Source organism: Budorcas taxicolor, chromosome X (assembly GCF_023091745.1).
Source record: "Budorcas taxicolor isolate Tak-1 chromosome X, Takin1.1, whole genome shotgun sequence".
Classification (NCBI taxonomy): domain Eukaryota; kingdom Metazoa; phylum Chordata; class Mammalia; order Artiodactyla; family Bovidae; genus Budorcas; species Budorcas taxicolor.
In genome coordinates this window covers 126,254,883-126,276,762 of record NC_068935.1, presented here as the reverse complement: position 1 = coordinate 126,276,762, position 21,880 = coordinate 126,254,883, and the positions used below count along the sequence as shown (strand labels likewise).

At 40.6% G+C, this 21,880-nt stretch overlaps 1 pseudogene; it reads right to left on the bottom strand.

Annotated features, from left to right (window-relative positions):
- Positions 1 to 1,518: 1,518 nt before the first annotated feature.
- On the bottom strand, positions 1,519 to 2,267 carry LOC128070324 (60S ribosomal protein L7-like; annotated as a pseudogene).
- Between the last annotated feature and the right edge of the window lie 19,613 nt (positions 2,268 to 21,880).

The following is a 21,880-nucleotide window of genomic DNA, read 5'->3' as shown; positions in this document are numbered from 1 at the left end:
TGGTACTCGGTGGTGACAATAATTTTTTTGTTTGTTTTTATCTTACTATTTTCTGATCATCTAGGATTTGTGTTGTTTTTGTTTTTTGTTGTTCATTCACTAAGTCATGTCCGACTCTTTGTGACCCCATGGACTGCAGCACGCCAGGCTTCCCTTCCTTCACTGTCTCCCAGAGTTGACTCAGACTCATCTCCATTGAGTCAGTGATGCCATCCAGCCATCTGATCCTCTGTTGCCCGCTTCTTCTCTTGCCTTCAATCTTTCCCAGCATCAGGTCTTTTCCAATGAGTCAGCTCTTTTCATCAGGTGGCCAAAGTATTGGAGCTTCAGCATCAGTCCTTCCAGTGAATATTCAGAGTTGATTTCCTTTAGAATGGACTGGTTGGATCTCCTTGCTGTCCAAAGGATTCTCAAGAGTCTTCTCCAGAACCACAGTTGGAAAGCATCCATTCTTCAGTGCTCAGTCTTTACTGTCACCTCTCACATCTGTACATGACCACTGGAAAAACCATAGCTTTGACTGGACGGACCTTTGTTGGCAAAGTAATGTCTCTGCTTTTTAATATGTTATCTAGGTTTGTCAAGGCTTTCCTTCCAAGGAGCAAGTGTCTTTTAATTTCATCACTGCATTGACTGTCTGCAGTGATTTTGGAGCCCAAGAAAATAAAATCTGACAGTGTTTCCACTTTTTCCCCGTCTGTTTGCCATGAAGTATTGGGACTGGATGCCATGATCTTAGTTTTGTGAATATTGAGTTGTAAGCCAGCATTTTCACTCTCTTCTTTCACCTTCATCAATAGGCTCTTTAGTTCCTCTTCACTTTCTGCCATTAAAGTGGTATCATCTGTATATCTAGGTTTTTGATACCTCTCCTGGCAAGAGAATTGTGTTAGGGATTTGTGTTCCATATCTTATTTTAACTTTGGAATATTTTCAGCCATGTTTCTTCAAGTATTTCTTTTGTCCCATTCTTTCTTCTTTTTCTGATTCTAGTTATATTAGAACCTATGTTGCACACTTCTTGAAAGTCCTGTTTGTTCTGTTCTTCACTTTCTTTTCTCTCAGTGGTTTTGGTTGGGGTAGTTTCTACTGACTTACCTTCAACTTCACTGATTCTTTCCCTGGCTCAGTTAAGTTTACTAATGAGCCCGTTGAAGGCATTTTTTATTTCTCTCAACTGTATTTTTAATTTTTAGCACTTTCCTTTTATTCTTTCGTATAGTTTCCATTTATCTGCTGAGTTACCAATCCAATTTTGCGTGTTCTCCTTTTGGGTTAGAGCTCTAAACATGTTACTCATAGTATTTTAACTTTGATTCTAGGTATTTCCAACATCAGATTCTGAGTGTTGTTTTTCCTCTGCTTTTTCTTATGACTTGTGATTTTTTTTTTTTTAATTGTAAGCCTGACTTATTTTGTAGAACAGTGGAGACTGAGCTGCAGTTTTTTTTTTTCCAGTTTGAAAGCAATCACTGTTTAATAACTGACCAGATTACAAAAATACTCATAGTAGATACTTTAGTTCATCCTTCTAATAATAGCCTATTGATCTGGCCTTCCCTATTGCCAGCATCTCTACATTCTACAAAATGGTTGATCTTTTTCTTCATTCCACCTCATGGAGAAGATGATTTGAAGGGCCATGGAAAGTTGTTTGCTTCTTTGAAATGATTTTCAACAGTATGGGATCTCGTGAATCAGATCCTCCATGCAGATGATGCCATATTTACCACGAGATTGAACAGTCAGTGCGTTATCTGTCAGCGCAATTTAACTTTTGTTGATTTTTGTCATAACCATGCTTGTTGATCAATTCATTTACTTCAGGTTTGGGTACCCCTCCTATGCAACATATGGTTCCATAGTCCTCAGCATGTTAATTGAAGCCATGTTGAGCTTCACACAGGTGCCACTGAAGATCTGATGGAGGCAAAGAAGCTGCCACACCTTCTGGACCTTTGGGCTCACACCATTGATACATCTGATCCTGATAACAAATGCCAGTTGGATTCCACGGGTGTGTAGAAGTTGATGACTTTTCTTGTCATCCTAGCCATTCGAATCTCAGTTCTGTACATCTGCTTGTATTCCTTGTGATGGCGCTCAGCTTTTTCATAAATAAGCTTCCTCCTTGCCTTTCAAAGCATCTTCTGGGCATACTTCTTTCTCAGGTGCTTGTGCTTAAGCTCTGCGAAATTTTTTCGCTTTTTCTTAAGAGTTTTGGCACAGCAGGAACCTTTTTTTCGCTTCTCTTCTGCACCCTCCATTTTTCTAGCTGGAAAAGAGCTGAAGTGCATAATTTTTATGTCTGTAAACGGGCGCATCTTTCCTTGTGTGAGGCCTTTGGTTCAGGGATTTGAGTTGATCTAGTTTGGAGTTGAACTTGTTTTAAGTTTGGTTGTTATTGTACTTCAGGCTTCACATTCTTAGTTTGTGATTAGAGTGGGGGTTTTATTTTATTGAGTGTCAGATCTTACTTCAGAACTGTGACTTGGGTCTCCTTACGTGCTCTTGATCTTCTCTGGTCCCTCTGCTGGTAGTATTCTGCTGTTATGGGAAGTAGGTTAGCTTAGAGGTGGGGAGTGGTGGTGGGATGTGGCCTTTGTTCTGGTTAAACCTCTGGCTTGGGCTTGCAGCACTGTCCCAAGGACGTGCCCTTCCCCTAGCTATTGTGTGGGCTCAGTGTATAGTCCTGCCCTTCTCCCAGGGTGTCCACCCCTTCCCTCAGTTGCAGCAAGTTTTAACCAGTGCTTTAAGGACAGAAGCACTGACAAAAATCCCCTACATACATTCTGAGAGCATGTTCGTAAGTCCAATTTGTTCATAAGTCCAACAGAGTTAGCCTGGGTACCCAGCTAACACAATCGGCTTCATAGTACCATACTGTAATAGGTTTATAATACTTTTCACACACACAAAAAAACAAGCAAGCACAAAAAGTAAAGAAAATATTTAAAATCTTTCAGGAGAGTGTCTTGAAGAGCACAGTAGTACAGTGCAGCAGCTGGGATACAGAGGCTGGCATCGAGTGCACACAGAAGGAGTTCCTGCCTGGAGGAGGGAGAGGAGGAGGGAGAGTAGGTGGGAGACGGCAGAGCTGAGGGATCGCCAGCAATGGGAGACCGAGGGCAGCTGCGGCTTTCACTCGTGCCTGATGGTGATGGAACACCATCTTTGAAGGAAGTTCGCGTCTTTGAAGGAAGGAAACTTGAGATTCGTATGTAGGGAGCTTACTTTCACAAGTGAAGGTTTTTCTTCCCCAGTGGAGGTGTGAGGGCAGGATCTGGGTAGACATGTTGTTCCTGAGGTGCTGCTGCATTTCCCTTCCCCCAAGTCTGCGTCACAGTGGGCACTGCACAGTGGGACATCACCAAGGGCTCCTTGGGGGGAGGGGTTGGTGGGGGAAGACCTTGCAGAAGGCTGGGGTCACCCCAATTTCAGTGGCCTCCATTGGTTTCACACTGTTCCTTCAGCAAGCCTCATCAGGCTTTTTGTCACTTTGCTGTTTGTACTGGTTGAATTCCTCTTGTCAGTGGCCACCTGGAGTCGACCCCAAGTGAGCACAAGGTTGTCTCCTCTCTCCTTGCAGGCTCTTTCTCTCTCTCCGAAGATTTCGAGCCAGTTGGTTGTTTTGTGATGGGTTTCAAGAAAGTCATGACTTTGAAATTAGTGCAGCTCTTTTTTATTGTGAGGGCAGGCAGCTATGTTCTTCCAGCTTTCCTATTCCAGGGTGGAAGACAGAAGTTTCAGTTCAGTTCAGTTCAGTCGCTCAGTCGTGTCTGGCTCTTTGCAACTCCGTGAATCGCAGCACACCAGGCCTCCCTGTCCATCACCAACTCCCGGAGTTCACTCAGACTCGTGTTCATCCAGTCAGTGATGCCATCCAGCCATCTCATCCTCTGTCGTCCCCTTCTCCTCCTGCCCCCAATCCCTCCCAGCATCAGAGTCTCTTCCAGTGAGTCAACTCTTCGCATGAGGTGGCCAAAGTACTGGAGTTTCCGCTTCAGCATCATTCCTTCCAAAGAAATCCCAGGGTTGATCTCCTTCAGAATGGACTGGTTGGATCTCCTTGCAGTCCAAGGGACTCTCAAGAGTCTTTTCCAACACCACAGTTCAAAAGCATCAATTCTTAGGCGCTCAGCCTTCTTCACAGTCCAACTCTCACATCCATACATGACCACTGGAAAAACCATAGCTTTGACTAGACGGACCTTTGTTGCAAAGTAATGTCTCCGCTTTTCAACATGCTGTCTAGGTTGGTCGTAACTTTTCTTCCCAGGAGTAAGCGTCTTTTAATTTCATGGCTGCAGTCACCATCTGCAGTGATTTTGGAGGCCCCCAAAATAAAGTCTGACACTGTTCCCACTGTTTCCCCATCTATTTCCCATGAAGTGATGGGACCAGATGCCATGATCTTCGTTTTCTGAATGTTGAGCTTTAAGCCAACTTTTTCACTCTCCTCTTTCACTTTCATCAAGAGGCTTTTTAGTTCCTCTTCACTTTCTGCCATAAGGGTGGTGTTATCTGCATATCTGAGGTTATTGATATTTCTCCCGGCAATCTTCATTCCAGCTTGTGCTTCTTCCAGCCCAGCATTTCTCATGATGTACTCTGCATATAAGTTAAATAAGCAGGGTGACAATATACAGCCTTGACGTACTCCTTTTCCTATTTGGAACCAGTCTGTTATTCCATGTCCAGTTCTAACTGTTGCTTCCTGACCTGCATATAGGTTTCTCAAGAGACAGGTCAGGTGGTCTGGTATTCCCATCTCTCTCAGAATTTTCCACAGTTTATTGTGATCCACACAGTCAAAGGCTTTGGCATAGTCAATAAAGCAGAAATAGATGTTTTTCTGGAACTGTCTTGCTTTTTCAATGATCCAGCAGATATTGGCAATTTGATCTCTGGTTCCTCTGCCTTTTCTAAAACCGTACAATTCACTAATTTCTGTTTAGCTGTGTCCAGTCTACTGGTTGATACATTTATTGAGAATTTTCACTGAAAACATTTGACTGTATTTTTAAATGTAAAAGTTTCTGTGTTTTCTTTCAAATCTGCTTCTTAATTTTCATCAGGACTTTTTCTTGTCTTTTCTTTGAACATTTAAAAATATAGTTATGTTTGTTTCCTTTGGATTATTTTCTGAGCTGTAGTTCTTGAGGAATGAAATCTCCCATTTGTTTCCCCTCCAAGTTTTGCTTGTTTCTTTGTGTGGTTCACAATATTTGACAATTTGGGCATTGTGGAATGCTCCTTTGGATAGTTTTTTGTTTGTCTTGGTGTGACTCTTGGGGTCACTGCTCCTGGAGAGTTTTTGATCTCTTCTCAGATTATTGGTTTCTGACATCTGGAGAATGATGTCCATTTGGACTTCATATCTGTGGTAGAGGAAAGACTTGGGTTTTCCATTTTGCTTTGCTCACTCTCACACCCAGCTCTGGGTTGCTGTGTGTAGCTTTTCTTTTATTTATCCAAGGCAGCCCTTCATTTGATATTTCATAGCTTTATGTTGGTGCTTCATTTCCAGCTTTTTTCTCATGCACAGAATTGAGGTGTCTCCAGTTTCCTGGTATCATATTCATTGAGTTTGCAGTCCTTGGTTTAGAGGGTAGAAGTGAGCAGGTGTTTGTCCTGTTGTCCTGTGAAGAATCTCATTTAACAAGCTCTTGTCTTTGCAGACACTCCTTTCTATTCAACTGTTCCTGGCTATAGGTCAGAAAGTAGTTCATCCTTTTAAGAACCAGGAAGTAGTTGCAACCACCACAGGCATCCTCTAACTTGAACAGATAATTTACGAAAAGTTCATTTAGATGTCAGTTATGTTGAACACAGTTCCTGTTATCTGATAGGAACTATGTTAATTTAAAAAAATGGGTTCGTTTCCCAGATACCCTCAGGAGTCTAGTCTTTCCATGATGCATTGAAATTTGTATAGACTTGTGAACTCTTTGGTATTATAATCAGCAGATGGGTGATTTCTGTGGGGAAGTGCGTTTTAACCTTCTCAGGGAGAGAACAGAGTATTAGTTTTCTCTGGGGTGACCTGCCAGGACTGGTCCCTGTTAATTTTTACAAACCTTAACCACTGTTCTCAAGCCTGCCACTAAATCATCACCACGCATACTCAGCACACAGCTTTATCTCCACTCAGCTGAGAATACTGAGGGCCTTCTGGCTGATTTTCTCCAGTTTCTGGCACCATCTGCAGATTTATCAGCCCCTTTCTCTCCAGAGCTGCCCTTTCCCCTGTCTCTGAGGATGAGGTGCTTCTGCTGCTGTTTGAAGCCAGTTCCTTGGCTGGCGCCTTCAACTTCAGTGCTGCTGCTTTGGCAGTCTTTTTTCATCATTCTTCCTCCCCATCCTGTACCCCAGTGGCTCACAACTAGAGTTGGTCCAGATTTTGCCCCCAGGGGACAGTGTCTGGAAACATTTTTGATTGTTACAACTGGAGTGGTGGCCTGTGTGTTACTGGCATCTGGTGAGTAGAGGTCAGGGATGATGCTAAACGCTTCACAGTACACAGCGCCCGGCAGCAAAGGATGACCTGGTCCAAGATGTCAGTGGTGCTGAGGTTCAGTAACCTTGCTATATCCTTAGAGTCTTCCTTTTGATTTTTTTTTTTTTTTTTTGCCCATTATCTTATTCTTAGGGTTCTTATCCTAGAAAACCTTCCCTGAACCACTTGTCCACTCTTTTCTTAGCTAACTAACCTCTTTTCCCCTTCCCAGCTAAACATCTGGGTGGTCTATATATCATTTATCCATCCCTCATTCACTTCTCACACTTCAGCTTTTGATCTCTTAACTTCCCATTCTCACATTATTAAAGTTTTTACTGTGATCATCTATGGCCTCTTGTTTGTTGCATCTAACGGATTCATTCAGTCCTCATTTTACTTGACATTTCTGTTGCACCTGACACTATTAGTCACTAGCTCCTGGAAGCAGCGTGTTTCCTTTACATCCTTGTTCTCCATATCCTTCTCTTACGTTTCTTTCCGTCCTCTGTAACTTTGTCTTGATCTCCTTTCTCCTTACACACTGCTGTTACCTGGGTTTAACTTCTTGGTCAAGTGTTGTCCTAGGTCACTCTCTCAATCATACCCAGAGTTTCAGTTCTACTTACATGCAGATATAATTCTAAATTCTTTCCTGATTTTTCACTACAAGCTTTCAGACTCAATAACCTGCTGGAAATCTACACTTGACTCTTCTATAGGCACTAATATGAAGTACAGCATAGTTTCCTGAAACTTGCTCTTCCTCCTTAATTAAGAAGAAAAAAAAAATCTCTGTTAATGGTTCCTTCATCCATGCAGGCTCCTAAGGTGGATAGTTGAGTCTTATCCAACTCAGATATATTACTAATATCTACAGTTGCTAGTATGACATTAAAATGTGATTTTGACCATAAAACTCATCTGCTTGAAAAGCCTGCAGTGGTGCTCTGTTGCTGATGGAAGGAGAAAGTTTGGAGAAAATCTGATTTCTTTATCTGGCTTATCAGGCTTTCCTTGGTATGGTTTCTGTCTGCCTACCTCTCTAGCTGGCATCCTTTCTGTGTTTGCCTCAAACACGGTGCTCTCCAGCATGTAGACTTCTCCATAAAATTCTGTTTCAAACATGATGTCTTTGCTAATACCATCTTCTTTGTGTGGAAGACAGCATCCACTGTAGAGTATGTGGGTTGCTAGCTCTCTGGCTGCTGGGGCTCCCTATTCCTCGTGGAAGCTACAGTCAGTTGATACCTTCCCCTACTTCTCTGGCCTCAATATTCCTCTGGAATATTCCTTGTCTGAACTATCATTTTGGAGAGCCAGGACTGTGTAAGTGCTGGCATCAATCCTGCTGAAAAAGGGCGGGAAGTGGGCACATGTTTCACAGCTCTTCAGTTACGTGGTTTACTGTTTGCTTCCCAGGTGGTTCAGCAGTAAGGAATCTGTCTGCTGTTTATTTTCTTAGTCCCAATCTTGGCCTGCTTCATAGCTCCTTGGAATTCCTCACTGATCTATCTCCTGGGAGCACCTCCTGTATTCTCAGGGTTGCTCTCAGTTTATTTTTTATATTTCTTTTGCCTATTTCAGGGGGTTTTAGTGTGGGAAGGAAGGCAAACATGTGTCTGATCAGCCATTTTAAAGCAGAACTATAGTGCCCTATACCTCATGTGGTTTCTCTTTTTTCTCTATTGTAGACATACTGGCAAACAATGTCTTAAATTTTTTTTTTAATTTAAATTTTATTTTTTGGTCATGTCCTGAGGCTTGTGAGACCTTAGTTCCCCAATCAGGGATCTAACCCATGCCCTTGGCAGTGAAAGCCCAGAGTCCTAACCACTGGACTCCAGGGAATTTCCAAGTGTCTTCTAAAGTGAATCCTTGTGTACATTTTTGATCCTTTTCTTAGGACACTAGTCTATGTCCCTCCTTGAGGATCACTGGGGGTGATGTATAGGTGACCCTGATGGGAGTGTGCCATGCTTGTGAAGGGTGTAGAGGGAACACTGCTGATTCACCTCAAGGAAAGGTTGCCAGTTGTTTTATTTTGTCCATTCTGGTCCCTCGTGTTGGTTTTTGTTGGATTTTAAAAAGTTACTTGTAAGATGAAATACTTACAAAATTTATTATTTTGATATTTGTATTTTTCTATATACATTTTCTTTCCTGTTCTTTTTGTGTGTGTGTTCATAAAGTGTTTTTTTTAAAGTCTCTTAGAGGGTTCACTTGATTCTTTCCCTTTAACATGAAATGAGCAAATGCTGCCAAATATAAGGTCCATTGCTCTTTTTTTTTTTTTTTAGTTTGAATTTATTCTGATATGATTCTTGGAAAATGAAAATCCACTCCCGGTTTTGTGGTTATTAATACCTAACAAAGTAGCTGTGAAAATTAAATGAAATAACATAGATGAGATGCCCAACACAGTACTTGGTATGTAATAGGCAGCCGTGGGTATTAGTTCCTTTCATGCATTCTTTCTCCTTTGCCAGATTATTAAAATAACTTCACTACAACATACCTGAGAGAGAAGGAAAGAAAAAAAAAAAAAAGTCATGTGTATTTACTGAACCCTTGTTAAAGGAAGGGCAGTATGCCAGATACCTTGAGGGATATAGAGATGTTTAAGGCACCTTCCTGTCCAGGGATAAACATTAGCCTACTATATATCTTTACCTTTTCAGGCTTTTTTTTTTTTTTTAATCATGCTGTTCTGAAAACCTTTCAACCTTTAAGCTGTATTATTTTGTTTGAGCACAGAACACTTTAAAGGTTGGTGTGCCACATTTAATCCATTACATTTCTGTAAGAGTAGTTATTAGCTTCATTTTATAGATGGGGGCCCTGAAGGGTGATCTGCCCTGCTTCTGGCTGGGGTAAAAATAGGATATGTTGGGATGTAGAAGAATGCTAACAATTGTATTTCCAATCTCAGTAGGTGCTGAATAAATATTTGTTGAATGAATGAATCATCTTTTATTAAATGATATGTTAAGCACAGTCCTAACTCGCATCTCTGCTTCTTACTGTTTTACTTTTCCCCTGTTATATTTTATGCTGTTAAAGCTTTAAAATTCAGTGGTTGGTACACAAGACATTGGAATTTGGAAGACAAATGTGACACTGTTTTAGTCATAATGAAAAAAGGCTTTGAGAGGAGATTTTGTGCTGATGCTGATTGCATTTGCCAATTTAATTTTTTTGCCCTGGTGCTGATTCTTTGCAAAACCACCTTTCTAGTTCATACAACAGCTGCAAGGGGCTTCCCAAGTTTGAGGCTAGGGTAAATGGCCCAATTTGTTGCACTCTAAGGATGACTCTGCTGTTAATAGTCAGGTTTTTCATATAATCTCTAGTCAAGAGGGAAAAATTAGCAATTATAGTCTCTGGAGATTTGAGTTCATATATTACTTTTAATATATGAACTAGCAAATATACAAACTTTAATGGATTAAGTGATTAACATCTCAGAGTTTGTTCCATATTTAGCTTTCTTTAGCTGGTTGGCTTGGATAGTGAAATAAGGGTTCTTAGTGAAAATGGTAACACCCAGGAAAGGATTGGTGGTGGGACATGCAAGACCTTATTGCAGAGAGTAGTGTTAACACACGGGCTTTGCATCTCCTTCACTCTGCACATGGAATACTCCATTTGGTTTTTGTTAAAAAAAAAATTAATTTTTAAAATTAATTTTTAACTGAAGGACAGTTGCTTTACAGTGTTGTGTTGATTTCTGCCATACAACATGGTTGGTTTCAGCCATAAGTATACATATAAGTGAAAAAAAAAGAAAATGTTAGTCGCTCAATTGTGTCCAACTCTTTGTGACCCAATGGACTGTAGCCCGCCAGGCTCCTCTGTCCATAGAATTCTCCAGGCAAGAATACTGGAGTGGGTAGCCATTCCCTTCTACAGGGGAATCTTCCCGACCCAGGGATTGAACCGGGTCTCCTGTATTGCAAGCAATTCTTTACCATCTGGGCCATCCTGAGCTTCCTTCCCACACCCCTCCAATCCCATCCCTCTAGGTCCATTTATTGTTTGTTTGTTTGTTTCTTGCTTTTAACATTAGTTTTATCAGAGAGTCAGGAATAGAGAGGGATTGAGAGCTTATTAATATTTTCTTCATGTTAACTGAGCATCATTTTCTAGTTAAAATAAGGAGATACAACTTCTACAATTAAAATAATTAATGAAGAAAATCCACAGAGTGTCTGACTGTTTTGCAACCCCTTGAACTGTAGCCCACCGGGCTCCTCTGTCCATGGGATTTCCCAGGAAAGATTACTGCAGTGGCTTGTCATTTCCTTCTCCGCCATTTAGTCTTAAGCTTACTAAATTCATTTCTTTTTATAAATTTTATGAATAGATAGCCCTGTTCATCACATTTTGGGTTTTCTCACTTCATTATTCTACTTAGAATGCATTCAGTAAGGCTTGAAGGTAACTTTTGTCTTGTAAAATAATGTCACAGGTAAAAATATGCCTTTGGGAGTTGGGGAAAAAAACCTTGGTTTGGTTCTGGCCTTAATACTTCCTAGCTTTGTGGTCAGGGACAAGGTGCTAATGACTCTGGAACTGATTTCTTGCTTTTAAATGTATTAGGATTAAATGTGATGATGTATATAAAAATATTTAGCATCTCTCCAATGTATGGAAGTTCTCCCAAAGCACGGTTTTAAGCCCTGTGGCTTATCTCTTAAGGACATAGCATACTGGCTAAGTGTGGGGATTCTGGATCTTGGCTGCCTGGATTTGACCCAGGTCTGCCATTTACTGCTTATGAGACTAACCTCTCTTAGTCTACTTACTGGTAATATGAAGTTTCTGGTAGTAAAGGACCCAAAAGCATTCTTGGGAGGATGAAACAAATTAATGTAAATAAAGCTGCTAGATCAGGGCTTAGCACAAAAGCACTATTTGTTTTAACTGTTGTTATTATTTTATCACATTTGAAAACCCAGTGTGCCACCAGCTTTTATTTGAAATACTTTGTTCTGATGGAATTTTTTGCTTCTCTCTCTGATTTCAAGCTCCATGAGAGCAGGGCCTGGTCTGTTTTGTTCTCTACTGAATTGCTACCATCTGGTATAGTGACTGGCATAAAGTACTTATTCAGGAAACATTTGTGGAATGAATAAATGGATGATGAATGTTCCATTTTCCATGAATTGTGTTTGCCAATATTCTAATTCAAGTAGATTTTTTCATTGTTAAGTCTCTGTTAAGAAAAAGTGTATAACAAAACTTATTACAGCAAACAAGTTCCCTGTGATTACAGGTTGAAATCCAAGTTTCTTAACTTTGCATTAAAAAAAAACAAAAACCTATAGAATCTAACTATACCCAGGTTTCTTCTCTTTTAGAATGAGGAGTTTTGACTGGATACCTTTTTCTATCTCGTTTCAAGTGTATGATTCTCAGGGATGTGAATTAATTAATACCCAGTCAGTAAAGTGGTAAACACAAAAGCACTTTGCAAACAATGCAATAATACTATCATTATTGTGTATAATAACACTGAAGTGTTTTTAGCCCAATTTTGCTGGAATATGCCCTCCTTTTTGCTCACTCAGCTGTAACCCTACCCATTTTTCCTGACCTAGTTCAAATCCTCTTTCTTGTGTGAAACCCAACCTCCCCAGTCTGAAAGGAGCACTCTTCTTTGCACATTTATAGTCACTGTGATTTGTGTAGTTCATTTGGTAATCATGCATCTGAATCATTTCATCTTGCCTGTTGTCTTGATGTATTAACTAGGATCTTGAAATGTTTAACTCTTAATGAAACCAGTAAGTTTATTGAACTTAATTAAATTAATTACCTTAATTTCTGGGCACAAAATTGTCACATATTAATCCAAGTTTTCACAATTTAATTGTAAGATGCTGTTAAAACATAAACTGAGGCATATTAAAATTTTTGAGAGAAAAGATTGATTTGAACTGCTGCTGCTGCTGCTAAGTTGCTTCAGTTGTGTTCGACTCTGTGCAGCCCCATAGATGGCAGCCCACCAGGCTCCCTGTCCCTGAGATTCTCCAGGCAAGAACACTGGAGTGGGTTGCCATTTCCCTCTCCAGTGTATGAAAGTGAAAAGTGAAAGTGAAGTTGCTCAGTCGTGTCCGACTCTTCAGGACCCCATGGACTGCAGCCTACCAGGCTCCTCCGTCCATGGGATTGTCCAAGCAAGAGTACTGGAGTGGGGTTGATTTGAACTGGACAGTGCCAAAGAGGAAGTGATTTGGAGTGCTTGGCTGACAGGAGACAGGGAAAAGTTTTATTCAGAGAAGGTGTGGTGGCAAAGAAAGGAAATTATTTGTTGCCTATGGCCTAAAGCCTAGTTGGCTGTTTGTGATTGGTTGTCCTTAGGTTTTGATTTCATGAACTTGAGGTTTTGGTTTTGGTTTGCCTACAGAAGCAACCAAGGCATTAGAGCCATCTCAGTCTAATGGCATCTTTGTTTCATTAATTTAATACTACTTTAAGAACAAAGATTATGATATGTACTTTCTGGTTTCATGAATGACACCTTTATGCATAATAAATCATGGCATTGGGTGATTATGTAGTTGATGTATCAATAATGTTAAAATCAAGTTGCAAATATCATTCTCCTTTTCAGAACCAGTCTAGCCATTTGTGATGGGCTTCACAGGTGCCTCAGTGGTAAAGAGTCTCCCTGACAATGCAGGAGACCCAAGACACTTGGGTTCAATCCGTGGGTCAGGAAGATTCCCTGGAGGAGAAAATGGCAACCCACTCCAGTATTCTTGCCTGGAAAATCCCATGGACAGAGGAATCTGGGGGCTATAGTCTATAGGGTCGCAAAGAGTCAGACACCACTGAAGCAAATTAGCATGCATGCTAGTATTTGTGATAACTGGATTTTTGTTCATTTGTTTCATATTTTATTTTCCTCTTTAGTTTGTTTTCAAATACATTGACTTATTTCTTACTTATTTCTCCTCTGTCAAGGTAGAAATGCTATTTTTTCTTAAATTGTTTATCTTGAATTTTCACAGATCCTTTTGGACAACTACTGTTTCACATGTTATCTTTGTAAAATCTATCTGTGCAGTGATTTACTGAGATCACTCTTTGAGCATCAAGATCAAAAGAAATATTAATAGAATTTTCATTATCCATAGTGAATCTGGCTTTTAAAAATGATTTGAGTTCAAACCAATAAGCAATGTAGCCCCAGCTGAGGCTATTTTGAAGAGGCAGTTAATATTCTTAGGGTTACCTGAAAGAGGTGGCCATTGTGCAGAGACTTTAATAAGTGTTGGCAAGATGTTTTTGATGGGAACTCCCTTATTTAATTCATTGAAGTCAATAATTGGAAAGTTAAATTTAAAAAATGATTGAAGTCCTGAGTAATAAGAATATACATACAACAGAAATATTTTGCTGTAAAGCATGTTTCCTTATCAATAACCTGAAGGACAAGGTTTTTTTTTGAGTATGACTGAATTTTAGTGTCACCTCTCTTGTACAAGTCCATCTGTCTGTGCAATGGTCCAGTTTTGATTTCTCGAAAGTGGAGCAGTAATTTAGACCATTTAGTGCAGAAATTTTTTGAAGCAGAGTGAAAGCATTTAGTGCTAAATTGTAGATTTTCACAGATTTTTCCTCCTTTTAATATTTGACAGACACATCTGTCATCATTTTTATTGAAAAGTGACTCATCATTTTTATTGAATCTTGCCATAGCGTACAACCTAATTTTCACAGAACAATAACTTTCTTTTAATTGACTTACATACTGTTTAGTTGAAAACCAAATAGTTTGGAGGGAGAAATGCAGGTGACTTCTGGATGCCAGGCATGTATCTCAATTTAAGGGAGCAGAAGTGTGAAGCTGAACTCAACAGTTATCTGTTAGCCAGAGATATTTGTTCTGTTGGCATCAGCTGATCTCTTTTACAGGTAATGAGTTGGTAGCTGTTAGGTCTGTTAAGCGATATGATGGAGGCCAATAGGGCTTGAGTGCACATGCAAATGGACTTTTGTAATACATTTCAAAAAGCCCGTTCTCCATGAATACCATGCTTTTTTTTTTTTTTTTTGAATGTTACAGAGGTAATTGAGTTAGAGTGCCTAGAGAAAATCACTCAGTTCAAATAAAATCACCATGAAGCATCTTCCCCAAGAAGTTTCCCCCTTTCCATAGACGTAGGTAGTTTCTGCTTCATCTGGGTGTGTGAAACACCTTACATATATCTTTTTGCATTTCTCACATGTAATTAGTTTACCTATCTGTTCTCCTCTTCTATGAGTTCCTCCTCCAGGGAGCGTTTGTAGACCACGTCTAATCCATAGTTGGTGCCTAAAAAATTGAATGAAAGAGAAGTTCTGGCCATTTAAACAGATGATACAACCCTATCTACCTGAGGTGTGGTTTTCATTGGTGTGCCATAAGAAAATAAGCCATTATTATCTATAAAGTCCAGAAAATTTTTTAGTATTGTTATACTCAGTTTAGTGCATTATATTCAATACGTCTGAGATACTATGTTATGTCTAGAAAGGTACTGAGTTTGATAATACATGGTTCTTGCTGGAGAGGGTGTGGAGAAATGGGAGCCCTCCTACACTACTGGTGGGAACCTAAGTTGGTACAGCCACCATGGAAAATATGGAGGTTCGTTAAAAAACTAAAAATAGAATTATCATGATTCTGCATTCCCACTTCTGGGCATATATCTGGACAAAGCTATAATTCAAAAAGATATAGGCACCCCTATGTTCATAGCAGTACTATTTACAGTAGCCAAGAGATGGAAACAATCGAAAGGTCCATCAGCAGACTAGTGGATAAAGAAGATGTGGTGTTTATATACAATGGAATATGACTCAGCCACAAAATGAATGGAAGAATGCCATGTGCAGCAACATGGATGGACCTAAAGACTATGATACTAAGTAACTCAGATAAAGACAAATGCTATACGATACCATGCATATGTGGAATCTGCAATATGACACAAACGAACCTATTTATGAAGCAGACTCACAGACATAAAGAACAGACCTGTGGTTGCTATGTGGGAGGTGGGTGGGGGAGGGATGGAGTGGCAGTTTGGGATTAGCAAATGCAAGCTATTATATATATAACTGCATCACTTTGTTGTACACCAGAAACTAACACAACATTGTAAATCAACTGTACTCCAATTAAAAAACAATAATATGTGGTTCTTGTCTGTGCATGTGTGTCCTGATAGCATAGTGGGGATTTATGGAGAGGCAAAATTAACTGGAGTCTGGAGGAATCTGAGCGGTTTGAGAGTAGATAGAACCTGAACTGGGCTGTGAATGGTAACAGCAATTAAGGCTTTTGGGTATGTATTTACTACTTTATGGGCTTCCCTTGAGGCTCAGCTGGTAAAGAATCCAGCTGCAACGTGGGAGACCTGGGTTCAATCCCTGGGTTGGGAAGATCCCCTGGAGAAGGGAAAGGTCTCCCACTCTAGTATTCTGGCCTGGAGATTTCCTTGGACTGCACAGTCCATGGGGTCGCAAAGAGTCGGACACGACTTTCACTATTACACCTTACTACTTTTTTTTTTCTTTTTTTACACTTTACTACTTTATAGCATTTGATAGTCAGGATCGCTTTCCAACCTTCTTCCCTTCTTTTCTGTTACGTACTCCCAGTCTTTCCTCTCCCATTTCCGCTCTTTTGCCTCTGCAGTATGTTTGTTGTCTTTAACATTCTGCCTTTGGCCACCTTCCTCTTTCTGTCCTTGGTGCTTTATTGTCTTAACCCTAGCCCCAAGCTTCTGGAAATATGCTTTTCTCTCTTCTACACATCGATACCACTTCATCAGTGTCCCTTTTACAGCATTCCCCCCACCCCTTCACGCTAGTCGTATACATACATGTCCTCTACTGGGCTGTAACTTGAGAGCAATATGCATCTTTGCAGTTCTTAGAATATCTAGTATATAATTTTGTGAGTAGTAAGTGCCGTGAACCTTTCTTTTAAACTTCTCTCAGCCCTTCTTCTAGACTTTACATTTTCTGTTCATGGTTAGAATTCTCTCTTTAATTCCACATCCTGATTAGCAGTTTTTGCTGCTGGTGTCCTCAAACTGTTACTCATAGCCACACCATTCTTTTCACTCTCATGCCAATTAAAAAACCAAATATTGAGGGTGTATTACATTCTAAGCACTATAAAAGTTCTAGAAATACAAATATTACAGATCCAGCCCCTTGTTCTTAGAATACCAGTGGGGGAGAGACACACACATTCTGGTACTTTATCAAGATTATGTTTGTTGAACACTTCTCTGTGCTGGGTGGTGTAATGGCACTCAAGTTTGAGAACCAGTAATCTACACTTGCTTGGTCGGAGAAAAGTCAGTTGCCCTTCGGTTGAAGAGTAGGATTTAAGAAAAGCAGTGATGAGAATACAAAGGCAAAATTAGAAGAGACCTTGAATACTAGCTTGGGAGTATGTAGGGGCTGGGGAACCATTTCAGTGAAGGAAGGGACATTCTGGGGGCTTACTTAGGAAGGGTAAGCTGACAGATTTTTATAGGATGAATTCAAACTAGAAGATAATTGGAAGTGGTGAGGTAAATTAGAGGAGTAGCCTGGGGAATTGAACGGAAACCGCTGCCTAGGAGCAATGTGGCTGGGCTGGATAAGCCTTGAGAGCCACCTGGGTCAGTGTCTAGACAAAGGCAGCTGCCTCAGAATAAGCTCAGGCTTTGAACCTGGTTTTGGGAGAGCATGATGGTGCCCGCTGACACCATGTGGGCAGAAGGTGGAGGTGCCACATGGTATGAAAAGAGATATGGAGGAAGATCATTCTTTCTAAAGATAAGATTCTTGCCCAGAATGATATAGACTCATTGTAAGAAACTCAGCCACTGGAGGGAAGGTGAAGATGAAAGCAGCATCATTTGAATCTCAGTTTCCAGTGAAAAGCAATACATTTTTCTGTTTAAATATTTGAGTATCCATTTGTTTATTTAAACTCAGTGTCTTATACATAGAATTACACAATTCTAAAAACAGAATTCCTAATGCAAATTCATCTTGAACACCTGTCAAGGTTTCACACATGAAAGAGTGTACCCAGGTCGGCGTGTGTTTCGAAACTGATGGATTTTATATTTGAGAAATAGAAGGTTGGTAAAGAGTGAAATTTCATTTCATATGGTCATAAAAAGTCCTGTCCATATCAGTTATTACAGAGGAAATTTGGGGCAAAACAGTCTTAGATATCTGGTATGCCAATGTTAGTCTGGGAAGAAGATCCCCAACCATATTTAGATGAAAAGGGTGAAACATTGTGTCTTTTATTAGAATGACAGGGTTATTCTGGTGTCTTATAAGAACCAATTAATATTGGACATAAAATGATCTCATACACAGGACAATAGCAAGTTCTAAAATTCTTTTAAATAGGCAGCTAGCTACCAGTGAATTTCTTAAGTGACAAGCAGAAATGTGGAATATAGTTTGCTCATTTCTTAATTTTATGAAAAAGACTTTTTTCATTGACAGAATACACCATGTTCTATACTATTTTTTTTATTTAAAATACTGTATTATGGCTATTTTTCTATATCACTAAATATAGTTAAATAATTTGGACAGTGCTATGATTTTCCATTTATATGATGTGATATCATTTACTTTATCAATCCTACATTGACTAATGTTAGATTGTGTTTTGTTGTTGGTTATTATGAATACCACTTCAGTATACAACCTTTGCAGTATCCATCCATCTTTGTCCATTTATCTGATGGTCTCCCTAGCATAAACCTTGAGAAGTATGATGGATTTTTGAATCAAATGGTACTCCTATATTTAAAATGTTGATATCTACTACCAGCTGACTTTCCAGAAACCTTTATATTCCTACCTACTGTGAATTTGAGTTCACATTTTTCCGTACCTAAGAAAGAGTAGTTACTTTAATCATTATCAGCATGATAGCTTAAAAGCGATTTCTCTCTCTTTTTTGTTTCTCCTTAATTGATTACTAGTGAGATTGAACAGGTTTTCATAGATTTATTAGACAGGTGTATTTCTTTTGTGAAAGGCCAGTTTATATCTGTTCTTTTTTGTGTTCTCTTTGAGTGTTTATGTTATGCTGATTTATAAGATGCTACTACAGTTCTGGAACCAGTTCCACTTATGATGATCAACCAAGATTCATGTTTCCTATACCACCAAGCATTTCTCCATCATGAGCTGGATGTTTTACAGTTCAACTCAGTTTTGACACTTGGTAAAGAATTTGTCTGCAATGCAGGAGGTGTGGTTCGATTCCTGGGTCAGGAAGACCCGCTGGAGAAGGGATAGGCTACCCACTCCATATTCTTGGGCTTCCCTGGTGGCTCAGCTGGTAAAGAATCCGCCTGCAATGCGGGAGACCTGGGTTTGATCCCTGGCTTGGGAAGATCCCCTGGAGAAGGGAATGGCTACTCACTCCAGTATTCTGGCCTGGAGATTCCATGGTCTGTATAGTCCGTGGGGTCACAAAGAGTCAGACATGACTGAGCAACTTTCACTTCACCTAATTTCACCTGGAGATAGCTTCCCAGGTGGTGCAGTGGTACAGAATCCAAATGCCAGGGAAGGAGACGCAAGAGACAGGAGTTCGATCCCTGGGTCACGAAAATCCCCTGGAGAAGAAAATGACAACCCACTCCAGTATTCTTGCCTGGAAAACCCCATGGACAGAGGAGCCTGGCAAGCTACAGCCCATGGGTGCAAAACTGAGCACACACATGCACACACAGTGAAGTTGCTCAGTCCTGTCTGACTCTTGGCAACCCCATGGACCACAGCCTACCAGGCTCCTCCGTCCATGGGATTTTCCAGGCAAGAGTACTAGAGAGGGGTGCCATTGCCAGCGGTTTATGATAAAAGGGTATATTCAGGAACCCGCCAAATGGAGAAGATGTATAGGGCAAGGTATGGGGGAAGGTGCGAGGTGTGATCTTCCATGCCTTCTCTGAGACTGCCACTCTCCCCAAATCTCCACCAGTTTCCCATCACAGAAGCTCTCCGAACCTTGTCTCTTTGGGTTTTTATGGAGGCTTCATTAGGTAGGAATGATTGATTAGATCACTAATGATTGATTAGATTACTGATGATTGAATTCTTTCTCCAGCACCCAGCCTCCCTCTCCTCTCCAGAGGTTGGTGGTACAGTGTGAAAGTTCCAACCCTCTGGTCAGGTGGTTAGCTCTACTGGCAGACCACCCCCACCCTTTGGTTACCTATGGGCTTTCTGAAAGTCAGCTCATTACCATAACAAGAGACTCCTTTGTTGCTCTCATACAAATAACAGGAAATAACAAGAGTTTTAGGAGTGCTGTGCTAGAAACTGGAACAAAAACCAAGTATATATTCCTTATTCTTATCACAGTACCATTTTTGCTGTTGTTCAGTCACTGCTGCTGCTGCTGCTGCTCAGTTGCTTCATTCGTGTCTGACTCTGTGCGACCCCCTAGACAGCAGCCCACCAGGCTGCCCTGTCCCTGGGATTCTCCAGGCAAGAACTAAGTAGCACTAAGTAACTAAGTTCTGTCTGACTCTCTGCAACCCCATGGACCGCAGCACACCAGACTCCCCTGTTCTTCACTATCTCTCAGAGTTTGCTCAGATTCATGTCCATTGAGTTGGTGATGCTGTCTAACCATCTCATCCACTGCTGACCCCTTTTCCTTTTGCCCTCAATCTTTCCCAGCATCGGGGTCTTTTCCAATGAGTCGGCTCTTTGCCGATCCAGGTGGCCAAAGGACTGGAGCTTCAGCTTCAGCATTGGTCCTTTCAATGAATATTCAGAGTTGATTTCCTTTAGGCTTGATTGGTTTGATCTCCTTGCAGTCCAAGGGATTCTCAAGAGTCTTCCAGCACTGCAATTCAAAAGCATCAGTTCTTGGGTCTGTACCCTTCTTTATGGTCCACCTCTCACATCTGTATGTGACTACAGGAAAAACCATAGCTTTGACTTTTGTCAGCAAAGTGATGTCTCTGCTTTTGAATATGCTGTCCAGGTTGGTCATAGCTTTCCTTCCAAGGAGCAAGTGTCTTCTAATTTCATGGCTGCAATCACCATCTGCAGTGATTTTGGAGCCCAAGAAAATGAAGTCTGTCACTGTTCCTTTTGTTTCCCTATTTATTTGCCATAAAGTGATGGGACTGGATGCCATGATCTTAATTTTTTGAATGTTGAGTTTTAAGCCAGCTTTTTCACTCTCCTCTTTCACTTTCATCAATAGGCTCTTTAGTTCCTCTTCACTTTCTGCCGTTAGAGTGGTATCATCTGCATATCTGAGGTTATTGATATTTCTCCTGGCAATCTTGATTCCAGCTTGTGCTTCATCCAGCCCAGCATTTCACATGATGTACTCTGCATATAAGTTAAATAAGCAGGGTGACAATATACAGCCTTGATGTACTCCTTTCCTCATTTGGAACCAGTCCATTGTTCCATGTCCAGTTCTAACTGGACATACAGGTTTCTCAGGAGGCAGGTAAGATGGCCTGGTATTCCCATCTCTTTGAGAATTTTCCACAGTTTGTTGTGATTCACATAGTCAGAGGCTTTAGCATAGTCAATGAAGCAGAAGTAGATATTTGTTGGAATTCCTTGGCTTTCTCTGTGATCCAGAGAATGTTGGCAATTTAATCTCTAGTTCCTCTGCATTTTCTAAACCCAGCTTGTACATCTGAAAGTTCTTGGTTCACATACTGCTGAAGCCTGGTTTGAAGGATTTTGAGCATTACCTTGCTGTCCTGTGAAGTGAGCACAATTTGATAGTTTGAACATTCTTTGGTATTGCCCTTCTTTGGAATTGGAATGAAAACTGACCTGTTCCAGTCTGTGGCCACTGCTATACTAACATATTAAGGATTGCCAACTTAAAAAAGCACAATGTGAAAGTTGTGAGTTAAGTTTTATTTGAGGCAAGATAAGGACTATAGCCTGGGGGATAGCATATAAGAAACGAATCACCAGTCTAGGTTCGATGCAGGATACAGGATGCATGGGGCTGGTGCACTGGGATGACCCAGAGGGATGGTATGAGGAAGAAGGTGGGAAGGGGGTTCAGGATTGGGAACACATGTACACCCATGGCGGATTCATGTTGATGTATGGCAAAACCAATACAATATTGTAAAGTAATTAGCCTCCAATTAAAATAAATAAATTTAAATTTTAAAAAGAGGTAGGGGGAAGGTTGGAGAAGGCAATGGCACCCCACTCCAGTACTCTTGCCTGGAAAATCCCATGGGCAGAGGAGCCTGGAGGGCTGAAGTCCATGGGGTTGCTAGGAGTCGGACATGACTGAGCGACTTCACTTTCACTTTTCACTTTCATGCATTGGAGAAGGAAATGGCAACC